The sequence below is a fragment of the Lycium ferocissimum genome, chromosome 7 (assembly GCF_029784015.1).
Source record: "Lycium ferocissimum isolate CSIRO_LF1 chromosome 7, AGI_CSIRO_Lferr_CH_V1, whole genome shotgun sequence".
Taxonomy (NCBI): Eukaryota; Viridiplantae; Streptophyta; class Magnoliopsida; order Solanales; family Solanaceae; genus Lycium; species Lycium ferocissimum.
This window is the reverse complement of record NC_081348.1, coordinates 48,551,425-48,569,322: the sequence shown is the minus strand read 5'-3', so window position 1 is coordinate 48,569,322 and position 17,898 is coordinate 48,551,425. Positions and strand designations below refer to the sequence as shown.

Here is a 17,898-nt window from a genome sequence, read left to right as displayed (position 1 = left end):
TGGAGAGATGCCCATTCCCGAGTGGAAGTGGGAGAGGATAGCCATGGACTTTGTTGTGGGTCTTCCTAAGACCTTAGGCAAGTTTGACTCCGTATGGGTCATTGTGGATAGGTTGACCAAGTCCGCACATTTCATCCCGGTTCAGGTTACTTATAATGCGGAGAGGTTGGCCAAGATCTATATTCGTGAGATAGTGCGGTTGCACGGGGTTCCCATTTCCATTATCTCTGATCGAGGCACTCAGTTTACTTCCCATTTGAGGGAAAACATTACGGGGTGGGGTGGGTACTCAGTTGGATCTTAGTACCGCATTTCACCCCCAGACTGACGGGCAGTCCGAAAGGACTATCCAGGTGCTCGAGGACATGTTGAGAGCTTGTGTTATCGATTTTGGTGGTCATTGGGACCAATTTTTGCCTTTGGCTGAGTTCGCATACAACAACAGTTACCATTCCAGTATCGACATGGCTCCGTTTGAGGCTTTGTATGGGAGAAGGTGTCGTTCTCCTATCGGGTGGTTTGATGCTTTTGAGGTTCGACCATGGGGTACAGATTTGTTGAGAGAATCATTGGATAAATGATATATATTCGGGATAATATATATATATATATAAAAGATATATATATATATATATGTCCGAGATATGGTGTGTGTGGTTGGATCAAGTTTGAAGGTTTCACCCATGAAGGGTGTTATGAGATTTGGGAAGAGGGGTAAGTTGAGTCCCAGGTATATTGGCCCATTTGAGATCCTTCGTCGTATTGGTGAGGTTGCATATGAGTTGGCCTTGCCACCAGCCCTGTGTGTCCATCCAGTTTTTCACGTTTCTATGTTGAAGAAGTACGTTCTTCGGATCGGGTATATCATTCGCTTTGAGGATTCGGTGTTAACTTAGATGAGAATCTGTCATATGAGGAAGAGCCTATAGCAATATTAGATAGGCAGGTTAGAAAATTGCGGACCAAAGAAATAGCCTCCGTGAAAGTTCAATGGAAGGATCGTCCGGTGGAGGAATGGTGGGGAGACCGAGGCTTGTATGCGGTTTAGATATCCTCGGGTGTTTGGCGATTTGGGAATTAGTCTCTCACCATTTTTCTTTTATCCGCTCGAGGACGAGCGATTGTTTGATTGGTATCTGATGTAACGACCCATTTGGTCGTTTAGCACTTTTAGACCTGGTATTCCTAAAACACCCTTTCTGTGGTCTTATTTTAGTGTTTATAGCTTGCGGTAATGGGTGACTCGGTTATTTAATTGACAGGGAAACATTGGAATGATATATATATTTATTTATTTGTGTGAATAGTTTATTCATGTGTGAAAATATTATTTTTTCACACATATAAGTATAAGTTGGTAAATATATTATTTGATGGAGTGGATAATTTTTAAAGTAGACAAATAGGTTAAGGCGAATTAAATGAATTAAGGAAAATCCTAGGCCCACATATATTTTAATGACTTTTCGTAACCCATGACGAATGAATTAATTGATTGGTTTTCATTAATTCATTTAATCGAAAATTGTTTGATTGGTATAATGTAACGACTCTTTGGTCGTTTAGCACTTTTAGAAAACTACTTTTCCTAAAACAAACTTTTTCCAAGGTCTTAAAAAAATTTATAGCTTGCGGTAATGGGTAAATGGTTTTTAATTTACAATTCATTTGATATTTATTTAATTATTTATTTATCATGTGTGAATAGTTTATTAATAATCAAATGGTTTCCTAAAGGTAAAGTTGGTAAATATAGTGTTGATGGAATGGATAACATTTTTAAAGTTAGTAAGGGAATTAAGGTTTTCTTGTGAAAACAAATTGGACTAGGCAGTATTTGTTTTAATATCCTTATCATTAATTATAGAGATTGAATTAAGTTGGTAGGGTTTTATATTTTGAGTTTGGTTTTTAATACATGTTTCTTACGGCATTGAAGAGACAACTTTTTTTTTGACGAATGACAAAAGTTATAAAAATTAAACGTAACAACGTTTATGTTACCTTTTTGTTCTTGGTATTCATTTATTTGTGTTTATATCATTTGGTAATGATGATGGAAAGGATTATTAATTAATAATCAAATGGTTTCCTGGGGTAATTGAAAATGTTGGTCAGTTCTGATTATATATATATATATATATATATATATATATATAATTCAACATAGGGAAACGTAATGGTCATTGTTAAACGATTAATAGTGGAAGTACACCATTGTTTTGTTGGTAAAAATTTTCTTTATATTATTAAATTGGCACTTGTATTTTGCAGATGGTTTTAAATGGAATATTCTCAAATTTAGGAAGGGGAATAAAGTTTTGGAAAAGGTATACTTTTGGTTTAAATTAACAACTTATTTCATACTACTCGATTCGAAATTTTCTTTCTAGTTATTCTTCATGTTAAAACTTCATTTGGACATATTGGGTTAATGATAAAATATTTTTAAAGGATATAAACTTCTAGTTCATGGTATATTTGCGAGGAGTTAGATGTTAATCCTATATTAATTTATAAATTTGGGTTTTGAATATATATATATATATATATATATATATATATATATATATATATATATTTTTAACATAGAATATTTAATTGTTAGATTTCGATCGTTCGGAAGCGTTCCGGAAGGGTAAAGCTCAAGTTTGATTGTTCGTGGATCTCGTTCGGCTTCGAGGTAGGTTATGGCTTACCTTTTTGGTTAGACTTCGATTAGCGAAACATATGTATAGTTAGATACTGTCGGAGAAAGCATGTACGCTTTCGGGTACGAAGTTGGGATGGACTAGGTTGGTATTGTTGACTGATTTGTTGGCTTGTAGCCTTATATGGTTGTGTTGTGACTTGATTGGAAGTGATGATAAGGAAGAGAGTACACGAGGCCCGAGGAGAGTACCTTACCGGGATCGTGAGAGATCGTGAGAGTAAACGAGGCCCGAGGTCCTTACCGGGATCGTGAGAGTGGTACATGGACTTCGCGAGTCCCCCATGGGTCATGGCTGTTGGGCGACGATCTACACCGCCATAGCATGTGTGTACGGGCATTGCATTGCATTGTATTGTATTGTATTGCCTTGCGTTGCGTATTCATTCTTCATATCATTCTTTTATGCCTTGGATTTTGTATATGTCTTTCTATATTTAGACTGATATATTGGATTGTGATTTCTACTTGTACTTGATTGCGAGCATGTCTATTCTTCAGTTTCTTCCTGTGTATATGTTAGCTAATTGTTGTCGGCCTATGATACCTACCAGTACTTGTGTTTGTACTGACCCTACCTTGCTGCATTCTTTTGAGTGCAGAGTACGAGATCGGTACCACTTCTGCACCTCGACATTGATCCCGAGGCTATCTGCGGAGTTTGCTAGGGTGAGCTTATTGGACGAGTCCGCCACCCCTGGGACTCCTTCTTTACTACTTGTCTTACTTTGATCCTTAGACAGTATTTCTAGTTTTGAGACTCATGTATTATTCAAACACGTTGATTAGTGGCTCTTGTACTATTTCTGACCATTTTCCTTGGGTTGTATTTAGAATTGGAAATTCTGCACTTGGTATTTATAATATATGTTAGACTCTTCATTAATTCCGCTTTATTTAGTAATTAACGGACCGGCTGAATTCAAGAACCTTCGTGAGGAAGTCAGAAGGTGGCGCTAAGAACAAGGTTGTTCCATCATCAAATCTTTCCACACCAGAACGATCTTTGGAACCACTTTTATGTTCAGTCACAAGTTTTTCTTAACTACATTTTCTACTAACTCCTTCCATATTATTTCATTACAAGTTTATCGGCATGTGCGTTGCACGTGCATGCCAGTCATGTCTAAAACTTTTGAGACCTCTTTTTTTAATTTTTGTCTTAACCCTCCCATTATATTTAGCTGCACGTGATCACATAAAATTGATTATACTTTGATCGAGAAAGTACTATTATATTGTTCTTTTAACAAAAATAATATACGTATGTATCAAGTAAATAGATATCAAATAATAGGATTCTAACAATTTGATAAATTTATCTCCATTTCAATTTAGTATAAGACAAATAAGTCCATGCTTGATTCTAAAGAAATGACCACAAAACTTAGCTTTTGCCAATTCATTTCGACGACCATGACCAAACACATTGTTAAACCAAATGGCATAGTCACTTTTTCCTTTTCAATGATCTATTTTGCTCCGAACGTTCAATCACCACTTTTATGAAGAGATGTCAAAGGTTTTTCTTAACTACATTTTTTCTACTAGCTCTTCCATTTTATTTTATTACAAGTTTATCGACATATTTTCATCGAATTGTTGATTAATCCACGAAGTCAAAAAATTTTAAGACCTCTTTTTTTTAATTTTTGTCTTAGCCCCTCCCATTATATTTATGGATTCCATAAAATTTTATATATTTGACGTGCTCACATAAAATTGATTATACTTTGATCGAAAAAGTACTATTATATTGTTCTTTTAACAAAAATAATGTACGTAAATAGATATCAATGAGAATACAAACTCCATTTCAATTTAGTATAAAACAAATAATAGGATTCTAGAAATTTGCAAAATTTATCTCCAAGCAAAAGGCTATTAATGCCTTTATTAGTTTCTTATCTCCCTAACCAACCTTAAAATCCATGCTTGATTACAAAGAAAAATGACCACAAAACCTTAGCTTTGACCCACACGTGCTTAAAATAAACTGATTTCGACGACTTGACCAAACACGCTGTTAAACTCGTCTGTAAATGGCATAATCTCTTTCTCAAGATTCTCTCCTTTTATGGGTGTCTATAAAAGCTAAGGTTTTGCCCGACTTCTACGTTCAATCACAAATGAAAAACAATTTTACTGCTCCTCTGCTTCTTCTTTTTGTGTTATTGTTTCTTTCTCTTAACAATCTTGAGTACAACTCAAATTTTCTTGATCAAGAACTATTTATCTTTAATGGACGATCAAAATCTAATCTAGTTCATGCTGGAAATCGCAACAAGTCTGCTCGCAATAACGTCTTTGATTTATTTCTGCCACCGCCGCCGTCACCCCTACATATGCCAATACACAATTCCCTTATTTCAAGCTATCATAAATTTCCATATCTATATTTTCATCCACCAGCTCCGGTGACATGGTCAGCCGCTGTCCACGAAGCTTCTAACCGAGATGTTGTTACCTACGTTTTCTGCTAGCTCCTTCCATTTTATTTATTACTAGTTTATTGGCACGTGCAATGCACGTGTATGTCGAGTTATGTTAGAGAATTTCTAGACCTCTTTTTGATATTTCCTTTAAACCCTTCCATTATATTGAGATGCATGTGCTCAAATTAAATGATGTTGGCGACTTGACCAAACAGTCTCATATGTAAATATCATAATATCTTTCTCAAGATTCTCTTATTTTCTGGTGCCTATAAAAATAATTTTTTTTTTTGAGTACTAATACGAATACTTATATAATAAACATTCAAAATATTACAAATCATAGTAGAGCCCTCATGGGCTAACAGTTTGGACTTAGTAGATCTAGCAGGCGCATCACAAGTAGTAGACGATGCGTTAGACATAGAACCAAAAGAGTTTCTAGGACTTATGTCACGCAAGACATTTAAGTTTCCAAGACTAGCAAGCATATTAGTAGTAAGTACATTGATATTTTTCACAAAAGAGGCAGTCCCTTTGTGATTTTGCCACAGCTGGTTTTCCACAAAGGGGGTAAGCCGTACTAGGTAGAACACTTTATTTATACTGGACTGGGTAAGAGCTTCCTTAGCTAGTAGGTGCGCGATTGCATTTCCTTGTCTGAAATTATGCCGGATCAGGGGAGCCTTCAAGTGCAGCATTAACAACCTAGCTCAAGGAGATCTTCTCAATGATTGCCTGAGCCTTGCCCACTTTGACTATTTGGCTTCTGCTGGTGTATCTTAGAAAGGAGATTAGCTGCGAACATTAGAGTTGCCTGGTAGCGTTCGTTCTTGTCAACCTCCGATTCTGATCCCTCCTCCTGTACAGACCCATAAAGTGCAGATTGCAACTGCTGCATTTGAGTTGGAAGCCCTATCCCAGAGGCAATAGGCATGCCAGCTTGTGGCTGGGAAACATTAGCACCATGAGTCTGGTTGGGCAATGAAGCAAGATTTGTTGGTTGTTGAGGAACAAATGAACCATAATGTCCAAAGGCATCTGTGCCATGAACCCTCCAAGAACCACTCACAACATCTTGATGTCTTCCAAACTGAAGATGTCGATCAATATGGGGCTGGGCTGAGAACTGTGTACCTTGAGAAATGATGGCCGAGGTCGATGTCTGAGGAGGACCACCTTGTGCTTGCAAGTTGAGGTTATGCTCTTGCATTTGGCTAAAACTAGTGGCCCCTTGAGAATAATGGTTTGGTGTGTTCAAGACTTGCGGATGAGCTTGAAGCTGTGAGAAAACTTGTGTTTGGTTGTTAAACTGGCTACCAAACTGTGCCATGTGATCGAACTTTGACCAAGAGCTTGATTGTTCATATCTCTCAAGATTGTTGCTTTATACTTTTCTTGCAACAACAACATCCGATATAGGCATATTACAACGTGGTTGTTCCTACCACACTTGATAACTAGTTAGCTGGTAGCCTCTTTGCTAGGGTTACAATAAGTTCTGGTGTTACAGAGATCTCGCTTGGGGTTGGTCTTTTTGATGCTTTGGTGTACAGGATTCCCGGGGTATGCTGCAGTATTACTTGGCTGCACAGGATTTCTGGGGTATGCATCAGTTAGAGAACCATAGTCAATTGAAGGCTTCAGATCTTCTCAGGTAACCTGATTATAGTTCATTTGTGAAACCCTTTCCACATATGGCATTGCATCATACGTAGCTTGAGAGGATGTTATCCGTGGTGCATCGACATACTGAGGTTGATTGGACCCTGGTGGCAAGGATGTGCCACTAGGTACATGATGTGCAAACTTTAAAACCACCCCATAAAGACGTTCTGGACCAACAACTTTCAGAACCTTCATGAGGAAGTCAGAAGGTGGCACCAAGAACAAGGTTGTTCCATCATCAAATCTTGCCACCCCAGCACGATCTTTGGAACCACTTTTATGTTCAGTCACAAGTTTTTCTTAACTATATTTTCTACTAGCTCCTTCCATTTTATTTTATTACAAGTTTATCGGCACGCGCGTTGCACGTGCATGCCAGTCATGTCGAAAAATTTTGAGACCTCTTTTTTTAATTTTTGTCTTAGCCCCTCCCATTATATTGAGCTGCACGTGCTCACATAAAATTGGTTATACTTTGATCGAGAAAGTACTATTATATTGTTCTTTTAACAAAAATAATGTACGTAAATAGATATCAAGGAGAATACAAACTCCATTTCAATTTAGTATAAAACAAATAATTTGATTCTAGCAATTTGCTAAATTTATCTCCAAGCAAAAGGCTATTAATGCCTTTATTAGTTTCTTATCTCCCTAACCAACCTTAAAATCCATGCTTGATTACAAAGAAAAATGACCACAAAACCTTAGCTTTGACCCACACGTGCTTAAAATAAACTGATTTCGACGACTTGACCAAACACGCTATTAAACTTATCTATAAATGGCATAATCTCTTTTAAAAGATTCTCTCCTTTTCTGGGTGTCTATAAAAGCTAAGGTTTTGCCCCACTTCTACATTCAATCACAAATGAAAAATAATTTTGATGTTCCTCTGCTTCTTCTTTTTGTGTTATTGTTTCTTTATCTTAACAATCTTGAGTACAACTCAAATTTTCTTGATCAAGAACTATTTATCTTTAATGGATGATCAAAATCTAATCTAGTTCGTGCTGGAAATCGCAACAAGTCAGCTCCTAATAACGTCTGTGATTTATTTCTGCCACCGCCGCCATCACCCCTACATATGCCAATACACAATTCCCTTATTTCAAGCTATCATAAATTTCCATATCTATATTTTCATCCACCAGCTCCGGCGACATGGTCAGTTGCTATCCACGAAGCTTCTAACCGAGATGTTGTTACCTACGTTTTCTGCTAGCTCCTTCCATTTTATTTATTACTAGTTTATTGGCATGTGCAACACACGTGTATGTTGAGTTATGTTAGAGAATTTCTAGACCTCTTTCTCACATAATCTTTTGTTCTCTCCTTTTCTGGTGCTTATAAACACAAAAGTTTAGCTCTCACTTTTTTGTTCAGTCACAAGTTTTTGTTCCAGATGAAAAACCAATTTGTCATTTCACTGCTCGACAACCCATTTTATGTTTTCACTATTATTTCTTTTTCTTTATAATCTTGATGACTAAAACATTCTCAATCAAGAATTAAGTAACTTTAAATAGCCGATCAAAATCTGATCCAATTCGTACTAGAAATCACGATAGGTTTGCTTCAAGTAATGTCCGTGTTCAGTTTCCATCACCGTCAACAATTTCCATATCTCAGGCTATGATTTTTATATTTATATTTTATCCACCAGCTCAAGTGTCCTGGCAGTCTGGTCAGCCGCCGTCTACAAAGCTGCTGGCCTAAATCCACCGCCAAAAGATTTAGGAGTACTTGAAAACATTCAATCGACATATGGTGTTTTTGAAAAGGTGCCTTCTTCAAATCATTCTCAGCAACCAAAAGCGTATAAGAAGAAATTAGTACTGCCAATAATACTCCTCTTTCAAGAAAGGAAATATATGATTAGAAATTCTATAACATTGTCTTTTGATTAAATTAATGGAAATTCTATAACATTGTCTTTTAGATTAAATTAACTATCAAATCAATCTTGAATAAACAAATATCTAAATGTTTTTATCTACATTTTCTACTAGCTCCTCCTGTTTTATCTTATTACTAGTTTATCGGCATGTGCCTAACACGTGTATGTTGAGTAATGTCGAAAAATTTTGAGACCTCTTTTTAATTTTTAGTTTTAGCCGCCCCCCCCCCCCCCCCCCCCCCCCCCCCCAAAAAAAATTATATTGAGCTGCACGTGCTAAACATAAACTGATGTCGACGACTTGACCAAATATTTATGCTATTAAACTCAACTCATCTGTAGATGACATAATCTATTTCTCAAGATTCTTTCCTTTTTTTGGTGCCTATAAAAACTAAGGTTTAGCCCTCACTTCTATGTTCAATTACAAGTTTTTCTTCCTTGATGAGATGGAAAACAAATTCACCACTCCACCAGGGGCGGAGCTACAGCCTCCCAAGGGTGTTCAGCCGAGCGCCAAAAAATTATACCGTGTATATAGGTCAAATACCACTTTTTGTGAGTATATACTGGAGTATGAACACCTTAGACACAAGTAAGAGTCGTGGCACAGCGGTGTAGGGTGTTAATCATGTCCTTAGAGGCACTGGTTCGATACCTAATAGCAGTATTATGTAACTCTTTTTGGACCATTTTGTTTGTGGTGAGCAACAGTTCCTCTCCCTTTTAAAAATTAATAACCTAAAAGTTTCCTAATAAAGGAGTAACTCTCAAAACTTAAAAGTTGTGTGAAAACAAACAAATAATCTTATAAATAATTTTTTATATTAACCAAATCTTAAAGTTTTAAAGTCAAGTTTATAAAATTTTCCTTAACAAAAAACTTTAAACCCTCTCGACTCTCTCCCTCTTTTGGTTCTAGCTTCCAGAGTTCTACTCTTTATTCATAATTGTGAGAAGTTATTTAAATCGTACATTTATTAGTGAAAAAAAATTGTTGTCTTTTTTATGTTAGTTTTGATTTAAAAATTGTAGTTCTATTAAAGTATTTGTATGGGTTTGCTAAATATGCCATTATTTTATTTAAAATTTTCGGTGCACGCATTCAACGCGAAAAGTTATATCGATTTCCTTAAAGTTTGAACACCCCTGTTGAGATTTCTGGCTCCGCCACTGCACTCCACTACTCGACATCCCATTCTCTGTTTCACTCCTTCTTGTGCTATTTTTTGTTTCTCTTAATAATCTTGATTATAACTCAACCTTTCTTAATTAAGAACTAGTTATCTTTAATGGCTGATCTGTTGGGAATAAAATAGACCCGCAAAAATAATATTCACGGTATTAGTGATAAACGCGGAACACTAACTTATGGTTAAATTAGCAAGAATAAAATGCAGAATAATGACACCAAGGTTTTACGTGGAACCCTTCGAATAAGGGAAAACCACGCGCAGGAGTACCGATATCACTATAGCAAGGAATTTTACACCGTGTAGTAACGAGTATAAATACTCCTAAGACCACTACACCCACAAAAGAAAAACACTCTTTGATTTTTCCCACCTTACTACAATATCACTCACACTCTATTTTTCTTCGCGACTATTTTCTTGCCGCCTATGGAATACCTCACTTTACTCTCACTCAGATGTATTGTCTGAGATTTTCTTGGTGTATTTTCCAAATGAAGCTTAGAACTCTATTTATAAGCTTCTAGTAAAATGCGTGAACAAGTTCACCGCGTGAACAAGAAACCGCGTGAACAAAGACACCGCGTGAACAATAAACCGCGTGAACAAAGGCAACAAGAAAATCGCGTTTTATACGCGCGAAGGAACGCGTATTTACTATTCAACTCGGTGGGCCCCACATGTTTGAGGGACCTACCTCAACAATTCTCCCCTCCCCGACGATCACGGGGAAGAATGTTCTTGTGAATCACCGAGAGCTCATGCCGAGCTTGGAACAAACTTCAAGCTTTTGCCTGAGACCGCCTTTGTCATCATATCACCGCATTTCCATCCGTGTGGATTTTCTTCAATCGGAATCTTTTTGTCTCCGTAGCATCACGAATCCGTGATATCCGACATCAATGTGTTTTGTTCTCGCATGGTACATCGAGTTCTTGCTCAAGTCTATTGCACTCGACCGTCGCAATAGACAACAATATACTCCATTTGCCGCAATCCAAGTTCTAAGGAATCTCTTGAGCCATATCATCTCTTTCGCCGCCTTCAAGCAGTCGCAATATACTCCGCTTCCGTTGTAGACAAGGCGACACACCCCGCAACTTCGACGCCATGATATAGCTCCCCCCGAAAAGTAAACAAATATCCAAAGAGGGATTTTCTCGTTATCAAGGTCACCCTCGCCATATCGTAATCTATATAGCCCTTCAAGATTGGATTTGATCCTCCAAAACACAAGCATTCATCCGAGCTTCTCTTTAGATACCGAGTATCCACTTCAATGCCTTCCCAATGCTCTTTCCCTGGATTTTCGAGAAATCTGCTAACAACACCGACTGCATGAGCAATATCTGGTCGAGTGCATACCATTGCATACATCAAACTTCCGACGACAGAGGAATAAGGAATCTTGGCCATTCTCTCTTTTTCCTCCGTTGTTGTAGGACACATCTCTTTGCTCAAGCCGTATGACCAGGAGAGGTGTGCTAACCCACTTAGCATTCTTCATATTGAAGCGCTCTAGTACACGTTCTATGTACCTTTCTTTGTGACAAATAAACCTTTCTTTCATCTCTGAACGAGTAATTCTCATGCCCAAAATCGCTTAGTACGACCCAAGTCTTTCATTGCAAAAGACTTACTCAACTCGTTTCTTCAACTCGTCACAATCCCGGAATCATTCTTGCACAATCAACATATCATCCACATATATGTAAGGATGATAAAGTCATCATGAGAAAATCTTTGTACAAACACACAAAGATCTCGAAGAAGTCTTCTTGTAGCCTTGCTTCCCCATACCGTACTCAAACTTTTGTACCACCTGTCCGGGAGCTTGCTTCAATCCATATAGACTCTTCTTAAGTTTGCATACAAAAATTTTCTTTACCTTTTTCCCTCGAAGCCCCTCAAAGTTGTTCCATATAAATCTCCTCTTCTAAATCACCATGAAGAAAAGCAAAGCCTTTACATCCATCCGCTCAATCTCCAAATCAAGACTAGCGCTCAAACCAAGAATCGTCCGAATGGAGGACATTTTCACGACAGAGAAAAATATTTCGTCAAAGTCAATACCTTTCCTTTGACCAAATCCCTTAACAACCAATCTAGCTTTGTATCCGGGCTTCAAGCCGTGTTCTTCGCTTTTAACTTTGAACACCCATTTGTTTTTCAAAGCTCTCATGCCCTTAGGCAATTTCACCAACTCATAAGTATGGTTCTCATGCGAGATTTCATCTCATCTTGCATGGCTTCGATCCATTGATCCTTGTGCTCATCTTCCAAGCGGCCTCTCATAACATTCAAAGTTCTCCCCCATCGAGTAATACATACTCATTAGGTGAATAACGGGAAGAAGGAACATGCTGTCTAAGAGACTCTTCAATGGGAATATTCGAGTCATCCACGACTTCATGAGTAGGAGCATCTACCTCATCAATAGCAGCATCATTTTCATCATCAACATGCTGATCTGGGACATGATTCTGGGCATCACCATCGTCATCGAGCCCACCAATGTCCTCAACATTTGTATGAGGGACTTGATCAAGATTAACTAAACCTTCAGAACTTGAAGATTTTATCTTCTCCGTTTTGTTAATATCTTCAATGGTTTGATCCTCCATGAAGATAACATCACGACTTCTTATGAGCTTATTATCAATTGGATCATATAGCCTGTAACCAAACTCATCAAGGCCATAACCGATGAAGATGCAATCGCTCTTGTTTGCGCTAATTTTGACCTCTCATCTTTAGGCACATGTACAAAGTTTTGCAACCAAACACTTTCAAGTGGTCATAGGAAACATCCTTGCCATACCAAACTCTCGTTTGGAACATCACTTTGCAAAGCAACCGCAGTGGGATAGATTAATAACATGTGCGGCGGCCAACAATGCCTCACCCCAAAAGGAATTCGGCAACTTTGCTTCGTAAAGCAAACATCTAACTCTTTCCATCAAGGTCCTCGTTCATCATCTCTCGCAACCATTGTCGAGGAGTCTAGGAGGAGTCTTTCTCGGTGTCCGATACCCCGTTGCTTCGTATTCGTCAAACGGTCCACAATATTCACCACCGTTATCTAGACGAATACACTTCGCCTTCTTCTTTCCAGCTTTCTTTCAACCGAGGCCTCGAAATCGGCTTAAAGACACCCAACACTTGGTCTTTAGTCTTTAAGACGTAGACCCAAAGTTTCCGAGCAATCATCAATAAAGGTAGCGAAGTAAAGTGCACCACCCAAAGTCCTTGTCTTCATTGACCACATAAATTTGAATGCACCAACTCAAGCAACTCGTCTTCTTGAAGGAGGATGAGACTTGAAAGAAACTCATTTTGTTTTCCACCAAAAACGGTTCACACTTTTCTAATTTAGCACTTTCGAAATTTGACAATAATTTCTTTTTGGCCAGAACATTTAGTCCTTTCTAGCTAATGTGGCTAAGCCTCTTATACCATAACGTTGAAGAGCTATTGCTCTCAATCGCATTCACCATATCAACACAGAGTAGAGGCCGTCGTAGTCCAAGATAGACCACGACGTTTTTCGCCACGAGCCACAATCATGGAACCTTTAGTAAGCTTCCACTTTCCAAAGACCATTAGTACCGATATATCCCTCATCATCCAAAACACCAACAGAGATCAAGTGTACGAACATCGGTGCATGCTTTACATTGTTTAAAACTAGTTTAGTTCCAATACTAGTTTTCAAACAAATCGTTCCAACACTGCACCACCCTAGATACAAATCATTACCCATGCTCAAAGTTCCAAAGTCACCCGGAGTATAGGATGAGAAAAATTCCTTCCGTGATGTCACATGAGATGCGGCACCACCGTCCACAACCCAAATTTCTTGACTCATCACAAGCAATATTTATCGATCCGCATCAAGGATAGTAACAAGATCTTCTCAGTAGTGATGTGCAACACGATTGCCATCTTCTTTCTTTTCCTCCTTATCTCTATTCTCCTTTTTCAAAATCCGGCGTAACTTCTTTGTGTGCCCTTTTTTCCCGCAATGATAGCACTCAATATCTTTAAGTCGCTTCGGATTTGCTTCTATGATGTTCTCTATTTTGAGAACCACGATTCTTGCCTCTCCCCCTAGTGTGTCACCACCAAGACATCTCATACGAGGAGGAACCTTGAGATTTTCTTCTCATCTCTTCATTTAAAAGATCGCTCTTGGCAAGATCCATAGAGATCACACCATCCGGAAAGGCAGAATTTGATAATGAAGTTCTAATAATTTTCCAAGAATCAGTAGGGAACCAAGTAGAAATAAGCCTTGAATTTCTTCATCAAAATTAATGCCCATAGCGGACCATCGTTCATGATCCCCCGAAAATATTCGTATGATCACACAGGAACCATCGTGGTATTTTAAACCCGATTTGCTTTATCAAAACATCTTGTTGTTACCAGCTTTTAGAGCATACAAACTTTCAAGATGCTCCCATAGGGTCCGACATGTGTCTCCCTAGAAATATTTCAACACATTATCGTCAACCCACCTGCCTAATAAAGCCGTAAACACGCCGATGCAACAAATTCCACTCTTCATCCGATTTATTATCGTGCTTTTTATTTGCAAAGACAAGGTTCATGAAAATTCTTGACATAGAGCAAATCTTCCATTTTGCCCTTCCAAATGGCATAATTTACGCCACTCAAAGTAATCATTCTACTAGTGTTGGCTTCCCATCGTTTATCACAAATACAAATACTATTTTATTCGAAGACCAAAGTAATTCTTTTCGATGTGGAAGTTCGTACCCAGGTCGCAAACCACGTAGCATACTCGCATGTAACCTTGGCTCGATACCACTTGTTGGGAATAAAATAGACCCGCAAAAATAATATTCACTATCGTATTAGTGATAAACGCGGAACACTAACTTATGGTTAAATTAGCAAGAATAAAATGCAAAGAATAATGACACCAAGGTTTTACGTGGAAACCCTTCGAATAAGGGAAAAATCACGGCCAAGAGAGAGCAATGATATCACTATAGCAAGGGAATTTTACATCGTGTAGTAACGAGTATAAATACCCTAAGACCACTACACCCACAAAAGAAACACTCTTTGATTTTTCCCACCTTACTACAATATCACTCACACTCTATTTTTCTTCACGGACTATTTTCTTTCGCCTATGGAATACCTCCACTTTACTCTCACTCGATGTATTGTCCGAGATTTTCTTGGTGGAGTTTTTCCAAATGAAGCTTAGAACTCTATTTATAAGCTTCAGAAAACGCGTGAACAGTAACACCGCGTGAACAGTAAACCGCGTGAACAGTAAACCGCGTGAACAGTGGCAAACAGTAAACCGCGTTTTATACGCGTGAACAGTACCACGCGTATTTACTATTCAACTCTGGTGGGCCCCACATGTCTGAGGGACCTACTCAACATGATCAACATCTGGTTCAGTTAGAAATCTCGAAGAGTTTGCTCCAAGTCACGTCCGTGATCCATTTCCGTCACCATTATCGTTACCCACACATATGCAAATAAATATTTCCTATATTTCAGGCTATCATAAAATTTTACATCTGCATTTTCATCCATTACCTTAAGCGACGGTCTGATCATCCACTTTCTATTGAACTGCTAGCCGAAATCCACCCTGAAAAAATTTCAGGAGTACTTGAACACATCCAATCGTTTTATGGTGCTTTTGACAAGGTACATTCGTTAAATCATTCTCAGCAGCTCAAGGCGTATAGGAAGAAATCAGTATGCTAGTATTAGACCTCTTTCAAGAAAGGAAATATATGATTAAAAAAAATGCTATAATGTTGTCTTTTAGATTAAATTAACTGTCAAATCAATTTTGAATAAACAAGTATGTAAATGTTTTTATCTACGTTTTCTACTAGCTCTTTCCATTTTATTTATTACTAGTGTATCGATACTTGAGTTGCACGTGTATGTTGAGTCACATTGAAAAAGTTGAGGCCTAATTTTTATTACTTATTTTAGTCCCTCCCATTATATTGAGATGCATGTGCTCAAAATAAAATAATATTGACGACTTGACCAAACACGCTATTAAATTCAATTCATCTGTAAATGGCATTATGTCTTTCTCCAGATTCTCTCCTTTTCTGGTGCCTATACGTTTAATCACAAGTTTTTCTTCCTTACTGAGATGGAAAACAAATTAACCACTCCACTACTCGACACCCCATTCTCTATTTCACTCCTTCTTCTTCTTCTTCTTGTATTATTTATTTCTCTTAATAATCTTGATTACAACTCAAGCTTTCTTAATCAAGACCAACTAGTTATCTCTAATGGCCGATCAAAATCTAGTCGAGTTCGTTCTAGAAATCACGACAAATCTGCTTCAAGTAACATCCGGGATCGGTTTCCGTCACCGTCACTGGGTCATAAAGTAACGCAATAATCATGGGATTATCGGTTGACTAGTTTAAAAAAGTGGCTAAATCGAGACCTGAATCAATAAACCTATAATCATAGGACATTGAACCGTTACAAAACCGACAAACTAATAACCAAACCATAAACCTAATAACCCTATTATTGCTTTGACCCAAAATTTGCACAACACTAACTAAACTCAACTCATCTGTAAATAACGTAATCTCTCTATTAGATTTTCTTCTTTTTCTGGTGCCTATAAAAACTAAGGTTTAGTTAAGATCTCACTTTTATGTTCAATCACAAGTTTTACTTCCTTAATGAGATGAAAGACAAATTTGCCACTCCACTACTCGATTTTTTCCTTTTCTGGTGCCTATAAAAGCGACCTATTTCATACCCTTTTCATCGTACTTCCTCTTCTCCTTCTCCCTACCGAGCTTGTTGGAGTGCTAAGATTTAGCGCTTTCTATGTTCAATCATTAGTTTTTCTTCCTTAATGAGATGGAAAACAAATTCACCATTCCACTACTCGACAACTCATTCTCTGTTTCACTCCTTCTTGTGCTATTATTTCATTCTCTTTATAATCTTGATTACAATTTAAACTTTTTTAATCAAGAACTAGTTATCTTTAAGCAATCACAGATGTATAAGAAGAAATCAGTGCTAATATTAATCTTCTTTCAAGAAAGGAAATATATGATGAGAAATGCTATAATCAATCTTGAATAAACAAGTAGCTAAATGTTGTTATCTGCATTTTCTACTAGCTCCTTTCATTATTATTTATTACTAGTCTCTTGGCACATGGGTTGCACCTGAATGCCGAGTAATCTTTACTAGTTTCTCACGTGCTTTGCACGTGTATGCCATGTCATGTCATATAGTTATCTAAGATAGTATTAAGATTATTAAAGCAAAACTTTGAGTAAACAATCATGCATGAAATTAAGAATAAATTACAAGCTTTACGAAAAGACACTTTAGATATATTAGTTTCTTTCTCATTTAATATATTTTTTTGGATAAAATATGTAAATTATTTAGAAAGGAATTTTAAATATGATATATAGATATTTAGAAGGGTAATTTAGTAATTCAATCTTTTAACTTTTGAGGTTTCCACTTGGTGAAGCAGGCTCTGGCTGCCTGGGGAAATTCCTCAAGTGAATCTGAAGATGAAGATAATGAAGAAGATGCATCCATAATGGTTGTTGACGATGGACTTTCAAAATATGAATCAATCTTTGCACTCATGGCAAAATCTGACGATGCCGATGATGACAATGAGCAGGATGAGGTAAATTTTCTTAATGTTCAAAAAAACTTGAAAAGTTACTCTCAAAAGAAATTGATGGCATTAGCAAATGCATTAATCGATGCATATCATGACCTCCTTAAAGAAAATGGAGCTCTAACTGAAGAAGTTGGTGAATTAGAACAAGAGAAGGATGACATGGTAGTTTCCATCATAGATCTGAAGGAACAGGTTGGTGAAGTAACTAGAGAAAATTCTTTGCTAAATAACCAAATGAAAAAAATGGATGAACACATCCTCTAGAGGAAAGGAAAAAATTTGAAAAGGGGTTA

At 37.4% G+C, this 17,898-nt stretch overlaps 1 pseudogene; it reads right to left on the bottom strand.

Moving 5' to 3' along the window:
• Positions 1 to 5,846: 5,846 nt before the first annotated feature.
• LOC132062281 (flowering time control protein FPA-like) lies at positions 5,847 to 11,322 on the bottom strand (annotated as a pseudogene).
• Positions 11,323 to 17,898: the final 6,576 nt, after the last annotated feature.